The sequence below is a fragment of the Maylandia zebra genome, linkage group LG9, assembly GCF_041146795.1.
Source record: "Maylandia zebra isolate NMK-2024a linkage group LG9, Mzebra_GT3a, whole genome shotgun sequence".
NCBI lineage: Eukaryota > Metazoa > Chordata > Actinopteri > Cichliformes > Cichlidae > Maylandia > Maylandia zebra.
Window position 1 is genome coordinate 7,775,980 of NC_135175.1, and position 16,969 is coordinate 7,792,948.

General features: G+C 41.8%; 1 long non-coding RNA gene across 1 annotated transcript; it reads left to right on the forward strand.

Moving 5' to 3' along the window:
* Window positions 1-4,024: 4,024 nt before the first annotated feature.
* Window positions 4,025-13,987, forward strand: LOC143420467 (uncharacterized). Its single transcript, XR_013100297.1, has 3 exons — window positions 4,025-4,307; window positions 4,910-4,987; window positions 13,908-13,987. It is a non-coding gene; the product is annotated as an uncharacterized LOC143420467 (long non-coding RNA).
* Window positions 13,988-16,969: the final 2,982 nt, after the last annotated feature.

Genomic DNA, 16,969 nt, shown 5'->3' on the forward strand with positions numbered 1-16,969 from the left:
TACCGAACATAGTTCTCTTGAGTAAAATGACACAAACATTAATGCAACATGAAAAACAATAACTTTTTAACAATTTTCGCACCTATTTATGTTGTTTTTATGCATATGTCAACTAATATGAAGTATTAACTGTATACCCTTTTGCTTTCATTTGTGAACCCTTTTTTGCTGTCAGCTCTTGTAGTATGAAATCAGCTTATGAATAACAGCTGTATGTAGTCTTTTGGTACAACAGTAGTCTTCCAACCTCTCACACTAGCACCAACTATCACCTAAATCATTCAATTCATCAGGTCCTGTATACTCTGGAAACTCTCTCTCTCTTTTTTTTTTGAACAGGGAAGCCCTCAGCTGACCACCAGTCCTTCCTCAACTCCAGTGGCTTGCTCCCAGCACCGCTTCCAGGCTGCTTCATCAGCAATTCTCAGAAAAGGACAAAATGTGGGCAGTACTCTGTTTTACAGAATCCAGATGGTACAGCCACTACTAATCCTGCACGTCCTTTGGACCTCTTGCTGCCTAAGGCTAGTTGTTACATCAGAAGAGGAAACAAACAGGTTACTCACAGGGCTGGGCAAGGGCCCGTCACCCAGTAACCATCATAATGCATTGTCAACCACTTTTGTCGGTGGTGGTGGCGCAGGTTTTGCTGTTATGTGCCGTGTTCTCACGAGCCCTGACTCGAGCACAGAGTTGAGCCTTCTCTTCTTTCAAGCTGCCTCCTCCTGTCCTCTTCCTTTAGTCCCTCTCTGTCCTGTACAGGCTTCATTAATAAACACACCTGGTCTCCACACCAGACCAGCATGGTGAATTGTCTCCTTAATTTAAGGATGGAACAGAAGCACACACACAAAAAAGATTTAGTAGATCAGCCACCACAGAAAAGTGTCCTGAGAAGGAGGCATTTTTGAATGGCTTTAAGTCACAGTGCTGTCTCATGCTGTAACATTTTATATCTTCTCACTGATACCAGGTTGAAAGTGCTTTTCATCTGCTTAAACATAATTTAGCAAGACTAGTCGGTCTACTGCAATACTGTTTTACTCTCAAAAGACAGAGAATGGTAGTGTCATCTGCAAGACTGTTCACAAACCCCAGCACAGCATTTCGGACCTGATGCCATTATGCTGGGGCAAAAGCCAAAATTCTGTAATCTGACCCACTGTGACAGGAGAAAAAGCAAATTTCAATTTTCCCCCTTTTCTTCTTAAGCAAACATATCGCATCACAGCTGTTCCAGTCTGTCTATGATCCTCCACTCGCTGCCCCCACCTCCTGCCTCCCTAACTTGGTCCAGTAGACCAGGCCAGGGTGCCTTGACAAGGTGTTCCGGATCTGACCGAGAGTTTAGACCTGGGTGGATTAATGGAGGTTTGATACTGGATCCACTCTGGTGGGTAGATGTATAGAAACAGGAGTGGGAGAAAGACTGTCAGCTTTAACAGGTCTGATATGAAGTATTCTGGGCAGTGGACATTAACCAGAGGCCTTGAGCCTCCTTGCAGGGAAACACTATCCAGCCCTGTGATCTCCAGACCTCTCTTTCTCCTTCCATCAGCGCACCTCTCCATCTATCAAGTGTTTGGTCTCTTGCAGGCCCCCTTTTTTTTGCCAGAATTTACTTGCTGTAAAGTCTCTGGATTAGTGTTCATAATGCATGCCTTTTTCCTCCACTATATCTCCACATTGACAATTGGGGCCAGAATTAGTCATCGTTCTTCCAGCTGTTGCATGCACTGTGATCAGGAAAGAATTTAGAGTTTGAAATACTAGATTTCGTGACTTCAGGTACTTGAAAGGTCTCCAAAGCATGCCACCCAGACCGTTAGCACTGAGCTACAGCAGTGGCTCTTGTCTGAAAGAGGTAAAGACAGATGTTGTCTTTGTTCCATCCTTGTTGTCATTTTTTGATATCAGTTACCTCTGTTAGTCTGTTTCCTCATTTTTTCATATTATGTGTATTTAAAGCATGAGGTGCATTTGTGGAAGCAAACACAACTTAGCCGAGGCCTCACCGGGACAGGACACACTAATCCTTCTGTAGCATTTTTAAAAAAAAATTTCTGAATGAAGGCGTTTGTTGGTCAATCTTTTGCCGGTCTCTGCTTATTTCTTAAGGCATTCTGGGCATTTTCCTTTTGACTCATTTGCCCTATTTAATATAGAAATTGTATTTAATTTATAAAAACAGAAGATTTAGAGCTCAAGGCTTAGATAGGACTGTATGTCCTGGATTGTGCTCTGGTTTCAGTTAAGCCCTCCTTTGCTCTGGCATACTGTCCCTCACTATTTTTTATTTTTTTCCATATTTTTTTCTTTTTTTGAAATTCCAACAGGCCACTTTTCCTATTTGCCAGCATCACTGCTGCCTCACCACGGGTACAGAGAATGCGCTATGCAAAAATCCGAGTAATGACTTTAAAAGACATTACTGCGTCATGGACAGGCTCTTGGAAAGTGTCCTGAACTGTAAATAAAAGCATTTGAATCTTGCATTTACTCACCGAGTAGAGGAGAAATTCCACACTAAGTAAGTAAGTTGAGGTGGCGGAGCAACAACTACCTAAGCAGATGTCACAAGGATTGTGGTATGTTGGAAGCGCCGAAGACACTGGCAACCTCACTCATTCATTTCATCTGTTTTCTTACAAAGATGATGAGGACAGATGAAGTAACCCGAGCTGCCTGCCTTTCCTTTTACGGCCTTCTACTGCAGAAGAACAGACAGGGGATCCTGAACGAGGGTGGAGTTATTGGGACTTCAGGTTAAACAGATGAGGATAAACATTTTTAGGAATGGCCCTTGAGTGGCAGTCTTACACTTGATGGCACAAAACATGGAACATTATGACAGCAGTTTAACTCAGCACCACTCAAACACTGAGGTCTAGTTTAGTTATGTTAACAACACTCCAAGCTTGTTCTAATGTTTTATCTTTCTTATTATCACCACACTATTTCAAGTCCCTCTGGTATATTGCTTGCCCTTTCTTCAACCATTTGTCTAACTTCATGTCTCAGCTGTTTTGTTTTTATGTCTTCAAGTCAAGGCTTTTTCTTACAAAAGCAAGTTCGAAAGCAACCGTCTCCCTCCCTGCAACATTCAACAGATTACCTCCACGACACGCATAATGCACCGTGTTTTATTGCTGAGTAATAACGGCTTTATGCAGGATTTGAACTTCTAAGCTGACCTTGAAACATGACTGTTGTGCTGGCCAAGACAGAGTCCTAACAGGCTGTGATTTATCTCGGCAGACTGTGTGGATAAGTCCAGCTGAAATGGCTGTAGCTGTTTAAGGCCAAGATTTAAACTGGAATCTTGATGGGGAGAGACGATGTAAAGACATTTCACACGTCGTTGCGTCGCGTTTTCTTCACTGGAAAGTTATAAAAGTGATTTTGATGGGTGACATTTGGTGTTTGGGTAATGTTTTTGAATAATAATAATAATAATAATAATAATAATAATGAATGACATCATGTTTTGGATTTTGGTGTTGGTCCCTGGTGATTATCGAAGCCAGATGACAGCTTGAAGAGACTCAAATCAACTCATCTACGCACGCTGCTCATGTTATTGCTAATCAGAACTTCTGCCAGGGCCAAAAACATTGAGGACAAATACCGTCCTGTGACTGTGTCAGAACATTCAACTGTCAGTGATTCTGACTTGCTTTCCTCCGTATTTACAGTACTGCTACCATCTAGCTTTAAAACATAATCACCTGTGTTGCGAGGAGTAAAAACTATGTCTAACATTCCTAAAACAGATGTTTTAATTGCACAAAGCATCTGTAGCCGTTCAGTGTGACAGCAAACAAACTGCTTTTCTTGTCTTTTTCTGTCCTGCTGAGTGATTTTCTGTCACACATTGTCACGGCTCCATCTGTGTGTGTGTGTGTGTGTGTGTGTGTGTGTGTGTGTGTGTGTGTGTGTGTGTGTGTGTGTGTGTGTGTGTGCACTCCCGCATGTGTGGATTTGGCCCTTTAGATATAGAAGTGGCCCAGAGCATCTCTGTCACTCTCTCCTCAGCCAGAGGCTCCTCTGTTCCACCATCCTCCTGGAATGCTTTCTAGGACATCCAGCTGGAAGCTCCAGGCTCGGGGCCCAGCTATCAGTCAGACCCGTGGCCCAGATCCCCTTCACCATGCTGGGCCTGAGGAAGGAGAGACGCAGGAGTGGCTGCTGGGAGGAAAGCTGTCCCTGTCTGTTCCTTGATGGGACCTGACAGCAGCCTGTAGGCTGTCAATGCATTCCTGCGCAGCTGCTTTTAAATCACAAATGGGATATCTGTAGTGTTTTTTGTGAGTCTGTGTGTGCGTAGGCACAGTTGTGCAACTGTGCCTTTGACGTTGTGTGCGTGGGTGTGAACGTGTGCTTTGTGTGTATATAAATTATTCCATCTCTGCTCCACATATGATGAAGTGGTTTTGCGTGTATAAATGAGTGAAAGTGAGCGCACGAGTCAGGCTTACTTTCCATTTTAGCAACTCTCCAGAGACGCAGCTCTGTCTCTCAACACTGTGCAGTCACAGCGCTGAGGCTGATAAGGAAATGTTTAGCCAATTTCACCAGACTGTTGAAATGATTTGGAATCATCACGGGGCCACTGGGACATATCGAATGCATGGTGGAAAACTGGATTGTTTGTACAGTGGCTAAGCTAACTGAAATACTTAGTGGATCGAGGGAGTGAAAGATCTTTGTGTGTGCTTTTGGTATTTAAGGACATGATTTAATGAACTCTGTGTATGTACAAGATGGTGCTGATGAAGGTTGTACATGTTTTCTCACATGTCTGTTTGGAGACGTGCACATGGCTTCCAGCGTGCACACTTTTTCTTCCACATGTGCTCACTACTATCTCAATAACTACCTTAATAATGAATACAATCTGTCCTTTCAGATCCACGAACGGCTGCAGCACTATGAAGAGAGCAAGCCCGCCCCTGTCCTGGAAGGAGCTGCACCTCTGGCACGTGACGTAAGTGTTTTAAAAAACTTGTTTAAACTGATCGATCTTTTTATTGGCTGGGAGGCAAATGAATCGATTAAAGCAGCAGAAAGTATCTTCGTAAATTGCTTCACCAGACTGACCAAAAGTATGAGCATCTGCGATGCACAAATTGCACATTTTTGGGCCACAATCTTTCTTGCATTCATTTTCAATACAAAGCTTTCTTTTGTGTTGGGTTGTCAGTCATAACATAACAAACTGAGATCCCTCTGGAAAACAGTGTCTGTAGTTAAACCTTCCCTCAGACAATTGTACCAATTAGCCAATCTTTATTCAAGATAAGTCCAGCAGAATATTCCATTAAACACACACACAGAGTCATAAATACACATTGTACATTATAATGTAAAGTAGCTTCAAACTGTTTATCCTCTTTTACCTCTTGGTTTTCTAGACTTGGTCACTGTTATACAAACACTAGCCTCTGCCTACCCTGGACTCACCGCCTACCCTCACGACCGCCTTTGCTGCCCAAATGTCTAGTCATACACCACCAAATCGGAAATCCAGCTCTTCGAAGACAGACTGATCATTTTCTTTGGGCACAGACCGGATAGAAGGACTCAGTCACAGGCAATCTGAGGATTGATGGGTGTGCTATGACAGATTATTTCAGCAGGCAAACTAAGATGGAGCGAGTAAGCGCAAGTCAGAAAGAACATGAACTCCAGCTAGAGGAAGTGTCACCTATTGGATACGGCCTCTCTTCATTAGTTAGCCTGTTAGGAGTCACTTCTGTCAGTAAATGAATAATAACAGTACCAGCAGCAGCACTGATGAGGCTTTTCTTCCACTGGACTTGCAGCCCTTGTGAAGCTGCAAAAGATATTTAGCTTGATTTATTAACCAAATGTCTTGACATTTGTTACTGTATTGTTCATCTGCAATATTTATTCAACACCATATGTGAACATAAGTTTCCTCCTCTTTCTCCCCCCCCCCCCCCCCCCCCCCCCACAGGAGGAAAAGCACTTTTACTAGTGTGTGGTTTTGTTTGATATCTCGAACTCTGTTTATTGTAATCAAAGTGCCTCCATCTATTCCACCCCTTCTAAAGAACCCGCAGCCATACATCATCTTAATTAGTACTGAGTCAAAGGAAAGACGAGAGAAAGGGGGCTGAAACTCTTGCAGTTGGTTGGGGAAAAGATCGAGGAGGGCAGAGCCCAAAGTGTCCTTAGTCTGTCACGAGAGGAAGGCCATCATGTGGTCCAGAGCGGTTTTCCTGACCTTTACAGGCTACAAGTATCATGGGAGGAGTCAGAACGTTCCATCCTTAGAGTTCACACACACGAGTCGAGACAGAAGACAGAAGTCCCAAACCGCCCCAGACCCTTAACTGAACCAGGATGGTTGAGTCTGAATGTGTAATATTCTCAAAAATACATTTTATAGCTCCTTTTCCTTCTGCGTGTTTGTTCTACCCTGCTGTTAGTACTGGCAAAGGACATGGCTAACCAGATAACACCAGAACAAGAATTCCAGCTCATTCAAGAACCTAAAAACAGAAGAGAAGGATCACTTATGTTTCTCTTTCCTAAGTCTTGCCTCTGCCTCCCCAGGCTGTGGCAAGAGTCCACAGATGGTTGAAGAGACCCCCAGCTCTCATCATCTCAACATCTTCCTTACAGATTTTCTTTCTCATTCTTTTTGTCAAATTACAGACTTTCAAATTTATGCTTCCTGGTAAATGCCCCGCAAAGCGTCTCCCAGGGATTATCAGATATCAGGGTAAAGCTCAGAGAAGGTGTATCAAAGCATCTCAGAGCACACCGCAGTCCTGAGTCTCCCTTCCTCGGCTCAACCCAGAGCATTGTGGTATATTTTGAAAGCAGATTGTTTTTCACTCGTGTCACCGCTCCAAATGAACGCTATTGAAGTGGTGGCTATGGACTCAAGTGCAAGTGGAGAGATCTACAGTTAGATGAAATTCATCTCAGGCTTGGGTTTCGGTTAATGGAGGCTTAATTTATTGACTAACATAAAATGACACTTCAACCCTCGTCTGGCCCCGGCCGCACTGTCTAGAACTCCCAGCAGGTGACTGCCACTGCTCCAGTGAAACCAGCATGGCCAATCTCGCCTGAAACATGATCAATACTTGGCTCTGGGAAGAGTACTGTATTACATACATATAAAGACATGTCAGCTGGTGACTGCACACACTCTTCCATGAGTATGCACAGACACAATCACAGCTCCACACACGGTCTTTCTCAAGCCCTCATCAAAACTGACATAGAGGCACTCTTGCCTTATAATGGAATAAAACAAATCACACTACTTTAATCAACAAGGGCAAATTAGCCTCACACATGCATGTTCCAATCTGTCAATTCAATCAGACTATCAAATATGAAAGCTAGACACACATCAGCAGTACGTTGAATAGCAACCCATAGTTCAAGTGATGGCCATTGATTTAGAACTGTATGGTTGTTATGGCTGACTTGTATCCTTCGCCCTTTTGGAGAATCCTTTTCCTCTTCTGGCTGACTTCCAAACATCTTCATACAAACTCTGCTGTTACTTGGACAGACCACTTGGTGCCATCAGAGAGCATTGGTCTGCATTTTATTCCTGTAGCGTCAGATAGGAAAAATACAAACACAGAGAAAGGGTTCATCAGTGTCAAGTGGCTTTCATGTCAGTTTTTACTGTGAAGCGTTAGGTAGGTATAGTATGCAAATGTGAAAACACACTTTGAGAACAACCGCAATTAATGTTGTATGATCGCCAGACCCTAGACCCATTATTCTAGGGTCTTTTTTTTACAGGTTGACAAGGTAATATTTACACTGTCAACACATAAATAATGAAGGAATGAAAAGCTCTTTGTAGTGTTAATCTGACCTGATTGTACTGTTCATTCAGACAGATAAAAAGCAGTCAACACTTTGATATCATTATTGAATTGATTATTGAGATAATTAAGGATAATAACAATAATAATTATGCATAGCTGAAAAGATTATCAAACAGTCAAACAGTTTATACTGTTGTCTGGGGAAAAGCTTAACTTGAATATCAGGAAGCTGTGTGAAGTGATCATATATTTTCTCACCTTTTAGAAAAATAATTATTAAAATAATCAATAATATCTAAAGTTAAATATATTGTGAGACCAACTATCTAATCGCTTTTTCACCTTTTCTTCCTTTACTAAAACTGCATGTTCAGTATTGTAGATTCCCCTCATGTTGCAAACCAGCTCTGACTCCGGGGGTGTACACATGGGATCTCTGGAATTGTCCTACGGTGTCTCTCACAGGGATGTTGGAAGCAGATCCATGTGGGTCCATCGAGTGAACTTGTTGCGGTGCATTCTGCAGATGCTTGATTGGATTATAAACTGGGTTTGAAGGTAATTTTACAAACAGCAGTGTCAGGTGCCGGTTTAGCTCATTGGAATGAGCAGGCAACCATATGCTGTGTGCTTGGGTTCTAATCCAATCTGTGGCCCTTTGCCTGCATGTCTTACGCTCTCTCCCCCTCTGTTTTTCTGTCACTCTTTACTGTACCCTATCAAAAAAAAAAAAGCCAGAAAAAGCTCTCCCCCCAAAAATATTAAAAACAGCAGTGTCTGCCACAAGGTTTATGATATGCGCCAAAACTAAAATCCACATTCAACTCAATCCACTCAATTCAAATTCAAACCACTTCAGTTTTATTTAGATAGCAGCAAATAATAACAATAGTCACCTGATGGTAGTTTATACTGTAAGGCAGAGACCCTAGAGTGAAAACTCCAATCAGCACTTGGCAATAGCAGGAAGGAAAAACTCCCTTTTAATGAGAAGAAAACACCATCACAACCAGGCTCAGAGAGGAGCACCTATCTGTTGTGATCAAAGACCAATGACCAGTGGTCACTGATCAGGTTGGGGAAACTTGCAGTCAGCTGAGACTGAAGAAGCCACTTGGATGAGTGACGAAATGTTTCTCCCACTGAAAAAGTGTCATGAGTAAATAAAACTGGGTATCATCTGCATAGCAGTGAAAATGTATGCTTTCTAATACTGCCTAAGGGTAGCATGTGTAATGTAAATAGAACTGGTCCCAGCACAGAGCCCTGTAGAACTCCTTAATTAAACTTTGTGTGTGAAGAGGACTCTTGATTTTCATGAAACAAATGGCATCTAATAGACTCAAACCACTGCAGCAAAATATATTTACCTATGGCGTCTTTTAATTTATGTAGGAAGATATTGTGGTCTACGAATGCTGAACGTTCCAACGAGGTCTAGCTGGAGATGAGTTTCTATGAGCTTAGTGGAATGGGTTTCCATGGCTAAACAGCTGCATCCAAGCCAAGTGCAATGCAAAGCATTAGATGCGGTGGTATAAAACATGCAACCACTTTACTCCGGAGCAGTGGAGATGTGTTCTCTGAAGTGATGAACCAGGCTTTTGGGTCTGGTTTCTGAGGTTGCCAGGAGAACGGTACTTGTCTGACTCCACTGTGCCAAGTGTAACGTTTGTTGAAGGGAGGGTTATGCATGACGCTGTTTTCAGAAGTTGTGTTTGGTACATTATTTCCAGTAAAAGGAATTATTAATACTTAATACATTTTGGACAATTTCATGCTACCAAATTTGTTGGAACATGACTGTACACCAGTGCACAAAAAAAGGTCCATTAAGACATGGATGAGAGAGTTTGGTGTGGAAGAACTGGACTGGCCTGTACGGAGTCCAGACCTCACCCCGAATACAACACATTTGGGATGAATTAGAGCAGAGACTGTGAGTAAGACCTTCCTGTTCAACATCAGTTTCTGACCTCACAAATCTGCTTCTGGAATAATGGTCAAAAAATTATGATAAACACACCCCTAAACCTCGTGGAAAGCCTTCAAAGAAGAGTTGATATATTGTTGCAAAGGGTGGGCAACATTGTATTAAACACTATGGCTTTAGAACGGGATGTCACTCAAGCTCATATGGTAGATGAGCAAATACTTTTGGCAGTATAGTGTAGATTGACATGAATGCCAGGACCTACGGTTCCCCATGCACAAGATTGGATTAATATTCTATGATCACTATTGTTGATTAAAATATAAAACCTTACCGAGTTCTATTTAGCTCCGGTGACATACTAAGCATATTTTTAGAATGCCCTCACTAATAGTAAATTTGTATCAAACACATCATTACAAACCTTTTTATTCCTATTTCGAGTCTCTTTAAATTTGATTATTTGCATGAGAAAGAATTACATATTAATATTTTCCTTTTTAATTTTATTTTTCTAGGAGTGTGAAAGCCAGTATTTAGAGCATGAGACTTTAAAATGTTTATTGAAACCCATAAAATATAATAATAGGAAAACATCTCAGTGCATGACTGTAAAATCTAATGAAAATGGTGCATTGGAAGGACTTCATGTTAAACGCTGATTGCAGTCAACCAGTATATTATTGATCAGTTACTGAATAAAGACAGCCAATGTGCATTTTATTCATCATAGAAAATGAATGACGCAGCCTGGCATTCAATATTAAAAGGTTAGCAGTTTTAATAAATTTTTAATACAAGATACCTGGAAGTAGGTTACATAAATGTGTTGGCAGATATATATTAAAGTAATAAACCTTTAGCCATTGTAGGTAATGGGAGAGTTGTTGGGATCAAACATATCTAAACACCGCAGTATCTGCTTTGATATTTAACAAATGAAGTGCACACAGTCTCAGAGGAGACCAGTATTATTGTTTGCCCCCTGCCTTGCTCTCTGTGAAGGTCTGAGGGTTGGAAAATGTGATTCCATCAGGGGAGTGTAAAGGTAGACCGAGGAATGTGTTGTCAAACATGCCCGATCTGCTCTTCATACTGAGTTATGGGACATCTTATTTGGGAAAACTGGAAATGTACAGGTTTCCGACTTTTTATGCCTCCTTCACTTGAAACAATGTGGAGTATATGGTATGTATCACCCCATCTATCTAGGTTTTCTTCTCTCCTTCAGTCCCATATCTTACTTCTCCTTTATTCTATTGAGATCTATCTTTCTTTCTTTCTTTCTTTCTTTCTTTCTTTCTTTCTTTCTTTCTTTCTTTCTTTCTTTCTTTCTTTCTTCCTTCCTTCCTTCCTTCCTTCCTTCCTTCCTTCCTTCCTTCTTTTTTTTTTTTTTTAATATTTTGAACATTTGATAAAGTGAAAAGATGCAGGGTTGAGTGAATTATCGCAAGAGTAACCTTGACCACTGTGGCTATTAATTCTTGACATCTTTTGGACCCTTGAGGGTGGATCAGAACTAATGGAAATAATGAAAAGACCCCAATGCCTCCTTAGCGAAAAGCACATTTTGCTATAGTCAGAGGGACATAACATCCACCCAAACCCCAGCCTAACCTTCAGACCCCTGCATTTACCTCTGCCTCACCTCTGTTTCCTTATACCCACACTGCAGGGATCTTTAATCAAACAAACTCCAGTTTTTCCAAACTCTATCATCATCTCACAGAACGCCACACATGAAGGAGTTACTGATTTCTTCGGGAGATGTCCATGTTCAGTTTATCTGTATGTGATGACAGCATAGACACCAAAATGAGCAATGTGAGCAACACTTTGTTACTGCTCCATGGCAAAACTCTCAATAAACTTGGAGCAGCCAGCCATTATGTCTGTTGATTTCATTTACTCTTGGGTAACAGTTTTCCTTATATGTCCTTATATGTCTGGTAGTTAGTTACAGTTATTTAACCTAACATTGTCATGGTCAACAAACATCACAAATTCACAATTATTTTTTAAATTACACCAAAAATTTCCAAGTTTCTAAGCTTTTAGTGGAAAACTGGTGAGGACAACCGGAGAGAAACCTCACACAGTGAAAGAGAGAAGGGACCCTGTATCCAAAATAAACAGATATTTAGGACATAGATGAGGCAGAAGTAGAAGCAGTGCTTAACAGGACATATATAAAATGAATTGTAATATTACGTAGAGTCCGTTACATCCATGAGCTTTTATTGAAGTCAAAAAACTTTATATGGCACCAACTCAAGAGGTAAACTACCCAAGGTATTTTCAGGGACTAAAAGGTTGATTAACTTCCAGCTTTCCTGTAGTAATGGAAGTAAATTAAGCCATGAAAGCTAATGAAAATAATCCTTACAGGTGACCCAGCTTTTGTTAATTAATTCTAAGCCCTTCATTTGTACAAGGATTACAGCCTATCACAAGTAAGAAAGGATGAAGAATTAGTTGGTCAGCAGTTCATCCCACAGCAAAAGAGTCGGTTTCAAATGAAGGAAGATTATAAAAATTGAATTAATTTTTATAATTCAAAATTCCAGTATGCTGCTGTTTCATTGTTTTCGATAAACATGTTTCCAATAATTCGTTGGCCTTCAGAGGACCTGGCCCACATAGACCGCGAAGGCGGGTCCTCAGGAGGATGCAGTCTCTGAATTTGGACACCTCTAATGATTTGCTACGTGATCGCTAGTGACACAGCTATGTTAGCATAACATAAACACAGTGAAGCTGGAGGATGAACGCTAACTTTTTCACACACGATAAAAGTTAACGTGAAGGTTCCCGATGGAGGGTCCCTACAAATGCAATCGCAACGCAAGATGCTGTAAACGGACCAAACTTCAATCAGGAGAACAACTGAGATAATCCATCCACAATACCAGGTTAGTCATTAATAAACTGCAACAACATGGGAATAGAGCAGCTGCGAGAGAATTCATCATTAATGAATCGATGGTACGGAAGTGGAGGAAGCAAGAAGAATGAGTTGAGTAAAGTTTGACTTATCTGACTGTTTTGTTTCGTTTAATGCGCCTTATAATAATATCCGGTGCGCCTTATGCATGAAAACAGACCTGTTCATTGACAGTGCACCTTATAATCAGGTACGCCTTATGGTACAAAAAATACGGTACTTCATTAAAGTAGCTGATGACTAATTTGATGACTAATCACTTCAGCCCTGTATTTCCATTCTTCAAATATTGCTTCTTGAATTAGCTAAAGTTAAAGCAAAGCACACAAAGCAGTGCTATTTAATGTTATCTCACCACACTCAAGAGAAGAAATATGTTTGTGCATATGTGTCATTAGGGCATAACTTCTAACTTTCCCTTCAGCCTACACTCATATGCATAAACCTCTGTCTGCGACTGCTACCAGCTCTCTTTGTTTAGTCGCTCCTGATCCCAGTTCAGCACAGACAGATCTTTGTGTGGGATGGCTTGCTGCTCCTTTCCACACTCCAACCACGTCCAGGAGGATCTTTCATAAATCAGAGCACAGATGGAGGAGCGTGGCCTGGGCTTAAGAAGCAGAGTCACTTGTCTCAGAGCTACCAATCATTCATCATAATGTAGTTCAGCTCAGGCCCAGTGATCAGTGAAGCTCTCAGAGCTCCCATTGTTTCCAGGTTTAACCGACTGTTTTCTTTAGTTCCTGAGATTCTCATTGAAAAATGATCTGGCACAATGGAACATTTATCAAAGGGCAGGTGTCAATAAGTGGGAGTTCTAGGCCACGTGACAAAGTGTGGCCTAGAACTCCCACTGTGATGTACCTAATTTAAGACAACATAAGCTTTCCTGTCTGTTACACCTAAAACTACTAGCACAGGCAGTACTCTTGAGCATCAAGCTGTACTTTTTAGAAAACTTTTACTTTCAGAGGGTATAATCTGATGTTTGATCAAACCTTCCTCTCCTGATTCATAAAAGGTGATTTAGAATCATTTGAACTCTAAATGATTTTGAGAGAATCAGGTTGGGATATATTCCAAAGTTAAGCAAAGATTGTCTTCTCACATGTTCTCACCCCTTCACATACACTCCTGAAAAAGAGAAGCATGCTTAATGGTCTGAGCACAGTTGTGTGAACATTGTGTCCTTGACTTTTTTCAGGTGTCTGATGAGCTGGAAGGCAAATCAGCCAGTCGGGATGTCAAAGAGCTTCTTAAACTGCTGGCAAACCCACATGTAAAGGTGAGTTTTGCTTCTGTTCTTCATGGCTGGATTTGCTTATTTTGTACTGAACAGGTTTTAACAAACTAAAACCACATATTCTCTTTGTGGAGGATTGTATTATTCCATCCAAAAAACAGCAAAGCATTTGGCAATTCTGGCTCTGGATCTTTTCTGTTTGCACAGCAGCCACATTAAAGCGTTACAATCATCGTGCTGTACACAAAATAACACGCCTGTTAGATCCAGGCCTTGTCTCGTTTTCTTGGCTGCCGTTGCTGACCTCGTTAGCCAGATGCAGACAGCTACAAAATAAATTTACACATTTTTATTTTCTAATGCATAACTGGGGCCATCCATCAGGGCCTCCAGGTGTCTCAGCCAGACAGAGCTGCCTTCACGACGGCAGGATAGAAGCAGAGTTGGACAGGCTCCGTTTTTAATGCGCTGTCGTCATGCTTGTTTGGGCTCTGCCAGAAACAACAGCTCTCTAGTTCTCCCCCAACATAGCACACACACACACACTTACAGTACATGCAAATATTTAATACCTATCAGTGTCAAACAGCAGGAATTCAAGAGATGGTGGTTCCCAAACATGGATTTTTCAATGTCTGAGCTGGTAATTATGATTCATTTCCTAAATTCTCCAAACACATTAAGTAATGACATTAAGAACAACTACATTAATCTGTTCAAAGACACAAGTTTGGAGCATATGAACTGACAGGTGCTAGAGGTACAGACACACATGTTGTTCATCACCAATCAACACACACACATATTGTGGACACACAGCCCCGATCTCAGAGGCAAATAGTTAGAATTTATCATTACTTTTCTCTCCTACTTTCCTACACGTGGACATCTCCTTTGTCTTTGTCAACCCCAAAATCAAGTGCATCGGCCAAGCATTACTGGTCTCGCCATGAAGCATGCTTGTGTCAGAAATTCTGTGTTTTTTTTATTTTAATTATGCTTACAGTGAAGGTATTTGTCATGGGAAAGGGTCAATCCATCAAAACAAGGTGCTTGTGAAAGTCATTGCTCAAGGAGCTTGGCGACCTCATCTGACAAGATGAGGAAAGGAGAAGACTGGAGAAGGGACCAGGTGTACTCACACAAGGTTTTCATAGTTTTTTAACCATCGGATACCATCGTGTCCTTTCAGTTTATGTGACCAATGGAATTTGATATTTTTTATATATCTATCTGACTGAAAATCATTATGATTTTCACATTGCACATCAATCAATCAATCAAAGCTTTATTCGTCACATGCAGGTTGCCCTGCAGTGAAATGGGACCCCCCCCCGACCTTACACATATAGCACAAACATTACATGGGGATACACATACAATGGGTGCTGCAATTGTCCAGCCATCTGCAACCTTTTGAATGGCTAGTGGGTCATTTTTGAGATGGCCACTAATAACATTTGCTCATTAGTTAAGACTAAAACGTCATCATCAATCACAGTCCAAACCCTGTTCTTATTCCAACCTTCGTTTTTGGAGAAAACCAAAATGGACTTATTTCGGAAAGAAAAATAAAGCTTTTTATTTTAGAGTAAGTACAGTGGTCCTTCTCTATAACGCGGTTCACCTTTCGTGGCCTCAACATTTTGCGGATATTTTTCCATGTAATTTTGCATGCTTTTTTTTTAACAGCGCATTGTGTTTTGCGTCCTGATTGGCTGTAGACCAATCAATCTCATGCCGTGTCTCCCGTACAGTACAGAATGCGTTCAGATTGTCAAATTTACATAAGGGGCTGTACTGTAAGTTTGTAAGTTTTCTCCCCAACAAACACAACGATGTCACTAAAACGTTTTGCATCGTCAAAGGCATCCACGGGTGCCTTTGGTTTCATTCTATAATACTGGACTTATTTTTCTACAAAGGTTTGAACTTTGAGAGTGTTTAAACAAGAGAGAAAAGTGTGAAAATGTTCATGCCTGTCTGAGAAAAGTGTGTAGTGAGGTGTTTTACAGCCTTAAAACATCTATAATAATTGTAAAAAATAAAGTTGGCTACTTCGCAGATTTCACCTATCACGTACTTTAGAACGTAACTCTGAACAATTACTGAAATTAAATGGCAACTCCAGGGGCTATGTTGTCCGGGGGCTTTTGCCCCCTGGTAGGGTCTCCCATGGCAAACTGGTCCTGGGTGAGGGACCAGACAAAGAGTGATTCAGAAGACCCTTATGAGGAAAACATCGAGGGAACAGTTTACCCTGCCCGGGATAGGGAATGGAATGTCACCTCTCTGGTGGGGAAGGAGCCTGAGTTAGTGCGTGAGGTTGAGAGGTACTGGCTAGATATAGTCGGGCTCACCTCTACGCATGGCTCTGGAACCAGTCTCCTGGAGAGGGGCTGGACTCTGTCTCAGTCTGGAGTTTCCCCTGGTGAGAGGCGGCAGCTGGGGTGGGTATTGTAATATCCCTTCGACTTGCTGCCTGTACGTTGGGGTTATTCCCGGTGGATGAGAGGGTTTGTTCCCTGCGCCTTAGGATCGGGGAACGGGTCCTGACTGTCACCTGAGCTTATGCGCTGAGTGGCAGTTCAGAGTACCCAGCCTTCTTAGAGTCCTTGGGGGAGGTGCTGGAAGGTGCTCCACGTGGAAACTCTGTTGTTCTACTGGGAAACTTCAATGCTCACGTGGATAACGACAGCAAGACCTGGAGGGGCATGATTGGGAGGAACGGCCTCCCTGATCTGAACCCGAGTGGTGTTTTGTTATTGGACTTCCATGCAAATCACAGTTTGGCCATAACGAACACCTTGTTCGAACATAAGAGTGTCCACAAGTGCACGTGGCACCAAGACGCTCTAGGCCGCAGGTCGATGATTGATTTTGTAATCGCATCACCAGACCAGTGACCATATGTTCTGGACACTCGGGTGAAGAGAGGGGCTGAGCTGTCAACTGATCACTACCTGGTGGTGAGTTGGATCAGGAGGAGCGGGAGGATGCTGGACAGACCCGGTGCACCTAAA